Here is a 9,618-nt window from a genome sequence, read left to right on the forward strand (position 1 = left end):
GCTTTGAAATTAATTTTCAACGTCAGAGACAGCATTAATTATAAAACTTCCACAGGCGAAGTCGATATTGAGTCACGTGCATTGTACTCCTTCTTGTAGTTATTATAGGACATTTTCTAGAAGTAGCACTACTCTTGTACTGTTTATAAAATAGGAGGAGAAGTTTTATTTATAAATCATTTCATCAATATATTATTTTGTTAGATATATATATTAAATAGGGTTATATTTTAAAGAAGAGTTATTATAGGTTAAGGTTTTTCTTAATTTATGCAAAACATACTAGAAATGCCTTATAAATAGGATCAGAAAACCAGAAAAATACTTTCTGATCTTATTTATAAGGCAAAGAGATTTTTTTGTCTTATTTATAAGTCATTTCATTAAATTTTTACAGTAAATATACTATTTTGTTTTTTATTTGTTATAGTGTAAATAATTACTTTCTTTTAAAAGATGTATTTATTAAATAGAGATAAATTTGAAAAATTATTATATTTTAATATAAAATTAATATATTTTAAGGTTTTTCTTTATTTATATAAAATTCGCTAAAAATATCTTATAAATAGGAATAAATGAGTATAAGTCATCACCTAACTCATTAATTGTTACTTTTCCATGTTATCCTTGTTATTAATTAAAGTTTAGTGTTCATAAGCTCATTGAACACCTTGTTTTTCTATCTCGGTCATTTAAGTTATAGGGATAAGTTTGGAAAAAATTATCAATTTAGAATAAATGTAATGCTTTAACTTTCACTTTTTGACATGTGAGAACTAATTAAAAATGCCTTATTAGCCAAAGGAAGTACTTCTAATTACAGGACAAAGATGACTACTTTCACAGTTTTTCGAGAGGGGCAGCTAATAGTATCCCTAACATGTAGATTAATGACTTTTCAATGTCGTCCTCCTTCATTAAAATTAAGAAGGCATTGAAAAAGGAATTTAACTACTACCAACAACTGATTGGTTGAAATGGTAGTGTTCTTACTCTTATTAGAAGAAAAACACAAATTCAAATATTAGGAAGTATATTTATTGAGAAGATTATTCTTTAACCGTTTAATATCTAAAAAAAATTAGTCTTAAATTCCATATGAACTGAAAATATATTTATTTCACCTAAAAAAAATTAGTCTGAAGTCCTTATTTTTATTTCACATGAACAGAATTTCTCCAAGAACAAGTATTCAAAAGAAACTCAAAATATGAGCACAAAATTCAAAATGATTTTTTTTTTTCTGGGGCTATTCGCAAGAATCACACGTGACATAAATTAAAATAAAAATTTAATATGGATATTTTGTGATTGGAAAGCGGAGAAGTGGGAGGGAGGCTCTGGGGCAGTCAATGAAGATGACTCAACGCATTAATTGCATGCCGTAGTATATAGTAACAAACATGACATTTTTGTACACGTGGCACAGAGGTTCATGCCATCCGAATTCGGGCACGACGACGGATCGAGCAGACCCGGTGGAGCCGGGTTTAGGGATGTACAAACAAAAGCGGCTGGTGAGACGCAAGGTGGAGAAGTCTGGGGTACCCTACACTTACATCTGCTGCAACTCCATTGCCTCCTGGCCTTACTATGACAACTGCCACCCTTCCAGGAGCCCCCCACCCTTGGATCAGTTGCATATCTACGGTGATGGCACCATCAAAGGTAGCTTTCATTTTCAATATCATAATACATACACGTACATACATTTGTTGAACATTAATTGCAACACCACTACCTTGGAGGGGTATTGGGTCAAAACCAGTTTAGGTTTGGGGCTCAACAAGAGCGCCAAGTAGGAAACTCTGAATTGTTCATATCTGATCGATTTAGATGGTTGATATTTTTTTAACTTTTATTTTTATAAATTATTTTAATGCGAATAAATTGAAAATAATAATTACTATATCTTAACTATCATATTTAAGTTGTGCACAAATCATCAGTTAAAAATTTTAAATCTATAAATACATAATTACAATTGCATTTATTAGATAATATAGATCTCACGACACCAACAAGTACCGAAAAGTGGTTTTATTACGAGAACTTAGGGTGTTTGGATAGAAACCAAATTATAATTTTAGAAGTGTTTTTACGGTATATAAAATAAATAAATAAAGAATTTGTTTCGTTTTATAAAATTATTTTTAAAAAAACTTTTTGAGTTGGCCAAAACCCCCTAAAATAAGGAGCGTGGGTCCCACACACATGGACACTATTATAAGGGTATGAAATCTTGTCTTGTGGATTAATTACGAGGTGAATAAAACAAGTACACACACACAAGGTACATATGCCAACTAATATTCTTCACCATGCGTATAGTGGTTATATAGTTGATGGTGTGCAGCCTACTCGTTGGTGGAGGTGACATTGGGAAATTCACAATGAAAGCTGCTAGTGATGCAAGAACTGAATGTGATAAGAGCCTCCATTTCCAGCCAGCCACCAATTACTACAACATGAACGAGCTTGCTTCCATGTGGGAAACCAAAGTTGGTCGCTCCATTCCCAGACTCATCATCACTGAGGATCACCTCCTTGCTGTTGCTGCTGGTTCGGCCCCTCCATCATCATATCATTATTCTACTCCTCCATACTCTCTCATCTCTCTCTGTGCGTGTGCGTGTGCGTGTATCGTCAATATATAATCTGAAAGTTTATATATTGCAGAGAACGTTGAGCCAAGGAGCATTGTGGCATCGTTCACACACGACATCTTCATCAAGGGGTGTCAGATGTTCAAGCCAGATGGACCAGGCGATGAGGAGATTGGAACACTGTATCCGAGGAAAAAGTAAGGAGCTTGGAGGATTGCTTTGAGGATTTTGTTCTGATGATGCCGCAAGCGCCGGAGATGAAGAAGAAACGACGACGGCGGACCTTAGAGAAAGCAACAATAATAGTACTGATAATGGAGTTGCCAACAGCACTAGCAACAGTAGCGGCGGCGGTAACGACACTGCCGCCACCAAAAACTCGGCTGTGGCAAAGGCGGTGCCCATCACGGCCATGTGTTGAACCATCATAATCAGTTGATCATATCATAAATATTTATGAGTACTATTTGTTTTTTTTCTTTTTAATTTTTACCAATATTGAAGATTTAATCCGTGAGATGGGAGTCTTGTCTATTTAGATGGTGTTTGATGTTGCTGGCACTGTTTGAACAAGAATAAACCCATATAAGTAATTAATATTTTAAGGCTAGCTATTACTGTTTTGTTTCTACCCCTCCACAACCTCTCCCTTCATCAATTGATCCCTGCTCCGTAATAAAACATACATTCAAATTGGTATATGAGCAGTTGCACTCTTCTTGGTCTACCCTTTTTTCTTCTGATTAGAAAGAATCAAGGTAAAATTCCAGAAAAATGATGTTGAATTTCAAAAACTTAAAAAGGTGACTTCAACCTGAAAATTTTCAAATCTAACTAAATTAAAAATTTTAAAATTTTGGTGAATTTACAATTGGGAAAAACTTCTTGTTAATTTACATGTTATTTCATATTATGTATGCGTTAGGCAAAAACATCTTGTTAATCCTAAGTCTAGACTTGTTATTCTCAGATAAATGTTGTCAATTTTAATTAATGCACATGTTATTTCTTGTTATGTATAAGAAAAAAAAACACTTTGTTAATTTCAAGTTTAAACTTGTCATTTCTCAACCAAGACATGTCATTCCCAGATAAATTGTATATTTTTAATTAATACACATGTTATTTCCTGTAGTAAGAAAAAACACCTTGTCATTTTCAAATCAAAACTTGTTATTTTCAGATAAATTGTTGTCTCGAGCAAAGAGCCAACTTTTGTTTTTTTGCATTATAATGTTAACAAATCATTGGTGACTCAATCGTCACCTTCCTTTTTCTTTGTTCAAATGACCAAGGGTTAGTGGGATCAAATTCCCCCCCATCACTTTCCTTAAATAATTCCTCACATGGCCCCCAAAAAAAAATTCTGTCACCAAAAAAAACTTTATCGGTAGCCACCACAATAGTGGCTAGTCATAGGCAAGGGCTTGCTGCCAGCGAGGGTCAAACTTTTTTTAAAAGAAAATAAAGGGGTATTTTTGTCATTTTATTGAATTTCAAAATTTTAATTGGGAATAACTTCTTTCTTTGTCATTTTCAACCCTTAGCTTCCCAAATTAGGATATGCTAATTTCAAGCTTCTTTATCTATCATTTTCCTTTTACAATTCGGCCTTCCACACTTTTCTTTAAAAAAAAAAATCCAAAGTCACCCTCACCCACTGGTTAGCTACCTGCAACCAGTGCTAGAGCTATAGTGGCCAACTAGTGACCGGCACCTTTTTTTTATAAATTTTTTCAACATTCATAACATAATTGACAACTTTTTTAACATATACACGATTCCATTAACATTATTTATCTTGTGTTTTTTCAGATTTTAAAACTAAAATGCTTTTTAAATATTTGTAAATTATATACTTAATATGCATTTATTTAACTAAATTAAAATATGTATTAAATTAACAATATTAATTTAAAGTGGTTAATGATGTTAATTAACGAAATTCTGATTATTGTTATAAGAGTTGACAACCACATTACAAGTATTGAAAAAAAATTTAGTGGGAAACACATGGTAAATGGTATTAATAAAGTTGAGTCTCGTTAAAATAGTTATCAATTACGTTATGAATGTTTAAAAAATCCCATAAGGTTATGTACTCAATAATTTATCTAGGTTTAAAAAATTATTATATAAAGTGGTTAATAATGTTAATGAAGTTGTGAATGTTGTTGTAAGAGTTGACAACCATATTACAAATATTTTTTTTTTAAAAATATCAATTTAAAAATCTGAAAAACACGTGGTCAAGGGTGTTAATGAAGTTGTAAATATTGTTATTATGTGAATTTTATTATAAGAGTTATTGATTATATTATGAATATTAAAAAGATTTCAACAAAATATTGAAGCTCAAGTGGTTGGCCAGCCAATGAGGATGACTTGAGTTTTTTTCCAAAAAAAGGACAACATTGTAAATTTACTAACATTTTAAATTTTAATTTAGTTATTATGACTAATTTGAAAATTTTCAAATTCAGGCTGCTTTTTGGGATTTTTAAAATTCAACTATTTTTTAATGAAATTTTTTCAAGAATTAATGTCAATATAATATAAAAAATGTACTACTTTCGGTCTTTAATATAAGATCTTATTTGACTTTTATTTTGGTCCTAATTATAAGACCCCAATCCATTTTGTTTCTCATATTTATGCTTTTTTCCCCCAAGGTAGTTCCTCTAATAATAGTAGTTCTAACCAATAAACTTTATTAGTAAGGATATTTTATGAAAGACAATACTTATTTATTATAAATAACTAACTTAACTTATTTTTTTAATCTTTTCAAATTAGTCAACTGGCTCTTATAATTAAGACCAGAAGTATATAGTGTGTTATATAGTAGTATATAAGTCATGGATTATGTTGAATTACGTTTGATGATTTGTTATTATTCTTCTAATATTTATTGATCTTGAGATTACATTTTTTTTAATTCATTAAATATTTTTAATGATTTTAATATTAATCTTCACATCACATTTTTCAAGGTTTTGTTGAGACAACAATTCAAGCGAAATAGTGATCTAATTGGTAGGGGTGTTCATGGGACAGGACAGGTGGAGACGACCCCATCCCAGTCCTGTCCTGATAATTGGAACAGGACAGCTTTTCCGTCTCCTGTCTCATCCTGTCCCCATAGCATCCTGTCCCACCAATTGGGACAAGACACAACTGGAACGGGAGAAGGATGTCCCATCTCTTTTTTTTTTTTTTAATTTTTTTAACTTGAAAACTAACAATACGGGAAATGTAAAAAGTTATAATAAAAACTATGTGTGGAAAATATATAAAAATGATGAAACAATGACAAAGAAAAATATTTTTTGTAATCATTAGAGACAAAAAATAAACAAACCACACAAAAATAATAAAATAAACAATTAAAAAAGCACACAAAAATGATATTCACTACAAAGAATATCATGTAATCCACACAAAAACAACTTATAAACAATTAAAAAATAATAATTGATAAATATCATTACCAAAATACTATTACAATGATAAATAAAATAAATATATAAGAACTAAAAATAAAAATAATATATTGGGATGGGATTGGGACGGGACACTCCCGTCCCACATCCTATCTTGTCTCGAAACAATTTTATCCCGTCTCAAAATGACTAGGATGGGACAGTTGAGCACCCCTACTAATTAGAATCAGGACAATCATAATTAAAATAACATAAGTCAAATCAAATACTAAATGTGTTATTTTTTTTTGCAAACAAATAATAAATGTGTTAATTCACAAGTAAACTCGTATAAAAATTGCATATAATCCAACCAAACAAAATTACTGATGAATTGTTATTTTCAAGAAAAATTTTAAAAAAGGAACCATGAAATTATCATTTTCCAATTTAGTTACCTAAAAGTTTGAAATGATAGAAAAAGAAGTAGTGCCTAATATGATTTTTTGCAAATATACTTAAATGATTAAAATATACTTATATCATCTATGAAAAACAAAGCTATCAAAATTGTCATTATCCATACATTTTTTCTCATTAGCCATTTATCATTTTCAGTTTATAACTTGTTAATAAATAACTTGTCATAACTAATACATTTTTTATCATTTATTATTCAATACTTGTCATTACCTTTTCAGAACTTTTTAAAAAACTTTTTTGATATAAGGGATTTTAGTTATTTAGCTACATTTATAAAATACTAGATTAGGCACAACTTCCTCTCTTAAAATTTTGAAGTGTTAGGTGTCTTATTTGGAATATTACATTTTTCAGCTTTTTTATTTGTTATTTTTTCTTATTTTTATTTGTTTTTTAACTTAAATGACGTGGCTTCAATAACAAGAGAGGAATAAATAAAATTCAATCTAGTTTACGTGTTCAAAATTCTTGAGTGAAGCCACAAGAATTTTTAAGGGTTCACTCACCTAACCAAACCCGAGTATGCTTTTCTATTACGGGATGTTTTTAGTTTTAAAGGTGTTTTTATGATATATAAAATAAATTTATAAATAAATTTATCTTAATTTATAAAAAAATATTTTTAAAAAACACTTTTAGCATGATTCAAATATCTCCTGCGTTGGGCATATGCAGTCAGAGGCATAGCCTCATGAAAACCAGGTTTTGTTTTTTTCAGCAGAAATACCGTATTTCATTAATAAAGGGGGGAAAAACTCACAAGATGACACCACAACCACTAAAATCCAAATCTGCCTGAAAGAAACCACGTTTGCTCCCCCAAAATAAAAATTAAAAAAAGAGAGTAGACCGATGACTTGACCCAAGTCGTACATGTGGATATATAAATAACTCAGTGTCTGCTTTTTTGTGAAAAGACGTAACATGTCCCTCTCAACTCCCATCACATGCTCCCTTGCATTACGCGCACCAACAAGTCAACAATTCTCTCTCTCCTCCCCCAACCCCCCTCACAGATGGTTGTACTTGGTGGCACCATGTGATCGAATTCACAAATGGAAATATAAGTATCTATCCATAACCTGATAGTTTGGATAGTAAGCAGTCTTAATTTATAAAAAAAAAAAAACACATAAAGAAGTTTAAAAATATGAAACACCAATTTAGGAAGCTGAGAAAATATAATTACAGAAAGAAGTCCTTCTCAAATTAGAATTTTGAAATTTAGTAAAATAATAAAAATACCCTTTTTTTTTTAAAAAAAAAACCTCAGCCCTCACCTGTAGCAGGCAACCAACGCCGTCGGTGTGGTGGCTGTCGGTGAAATTTTTTGTGACACTATTTTTTTGAAATGGGATAATATTGGTTCAAAGTGGCGGGAGTGGGATTTAATCCCACAACCCCTTAGCCACTTGGGCCAACAAAAAAGAAGATGGTCATTGGGCTATCAAAAATTTCTTAACCTTATAATGCAAATAAAAATATAAATTGACTCTTTTACTATAACTCCAGCCCATAACAATAATTTACCTGAGGATAACAAGTCTTAATTGAAAAATAATCTAAATTTGATATTAACAAAGCAACTTTTTCTTATATATAACAAGTAGCAGCATGTACAATAATTAAAAATGACATGTCTTTACTGGAAAATGACAAGTCTAAACTTGATATTAACAAAGCAACTTTTCCTTATACATAACAAGAAATAGCATGTATGTTAATTAAAAATAACCATAATTTATTTGAATATATATCAGGAATCCCAAATAAATTGTTGTCATTTTCCAGTAAAGACTTGTTATTTTCCAGTAAAGACGTGTTATTTTCAAATAAATTATGGTCATTTTTAATTAACGTACATACTATTTATTGTTATGTATAAGGAAAAGTTACTTTGTTATTATCAAATTTAGACTTGTCATTTTTCAATAAAGATGTGTCATTTTTAAATAAATTATGGTCATTTTTAATTAATGTACATGTTGCTACTTGTTATGTATAAGGAAAAGTTGCTTTGTTAATATCAAATTTAGACTTATTATTTCTCAATTAAGACTTGTTATTCTCAGGTAAATTGTTGTCACGGGCTGAAATCACAGCAAAAGAGTCAACTTATATTTTTGTTTGCATTAAAAGAGTCATCCTCAAGTGGCCAAAGGGTTGTGGAATCAAATCGCACTCCCGTCACTTTGAACCAATATTATCCCATTTCAAAAAAAATAGTATCACAAAAAAACTTCACCGGTAGTCACCACATCAGTGGCCAGAGGCGGCCGTTGGCCGCTGGGGCCAAGTCACCGGCGGTGGTTGCCCGTTGCCGCCCATCGGTGAGGGACTGAGATTTTTTTTTTTTAAAAACAGAAAGACAAAGAGCATTTTTGTCATTTCACTAAATTTTAAATTTTTAATTTGGGAAGAACTTCTCTCTCTGTAATTACATTTCCTTAGCTTCCCAAATTGACATTTCACATTTTCAAGCTTCTTTATGTGTCATTTTCCCAAAAAAGAATATAAATTTAAATTTCAAAAAGCAAATTTATTGAAAAGAATTTAATTTTTTAACACTTCCAACCCAACAAAAATTAGTTTTAAACCCAAAGTGATTTAAGAATACCAAAAAAAAAATATAATTATTGTACTATTATCTTCGGTCATATTTATAACTAATAAATTATTAATAAACATTCCCCCTCTCTAAAGGCTATATATGTAATACTCCCTCCGGTTCTTAATATAAGACCCTGTTTGACTTTTGTGTTGGTCCTAAATATAAAATCCCAATCCACTTTGTCTCTCATATTTATATATTTTTTTCAAAATAGCCCTTCTAATAATGATAGTTATAGTCAATACACTTGATTAGCAAGGATATTCTAGGAAAGGCAACACCTATTTAGGACAAATAACTAACTCAACTTACTTTCTTAATCTCCTCAAATTAGTCAACTAGCTCTTACAATTAGGACCGGAGGTAGTATAATAAGATTGTAAAACATAATTAAAAATATTAAACATTTTCGGTATCATCTTTTATATGCATAATAATTGCTTTAATTTTCAAATAATAGTTGCAATATAATAATAAAACACATTCTTGTGCC

General features: G+C 30.5%; 1 pseudogene; it reads left to right on the top strand.

Annotated features, from left to right (window-relative positions):
• Nucleotides 1-1,378: 1,378 nt before the first annotated feature.
• On the top strand, nucleotides 1,379-3,040 carry LOC114745309 (leucoanthocyanidin reductase-like; annotated as a pseudogene).
• Nucleotides 3,041-9,618: the final 6,578 nt, after the last annotated feature.

This window comes from Neltuma alba, unplaced genomic scaffold (assembly GCF_004799145.2).
Source record: "Neltuma alba isolate B1F8T4 unplaced genomic scaffold, ASM479914v2 tig00004602_pilon, whole genome shotgun sequence".
In the NCBI taxonomy this organism is placed as follows: Eukaryota; Viridiplantae; Streptophyta; class Magnoliopsida; order Fabales; family Fabaceae; genus Neltuma; species Neltuma alba.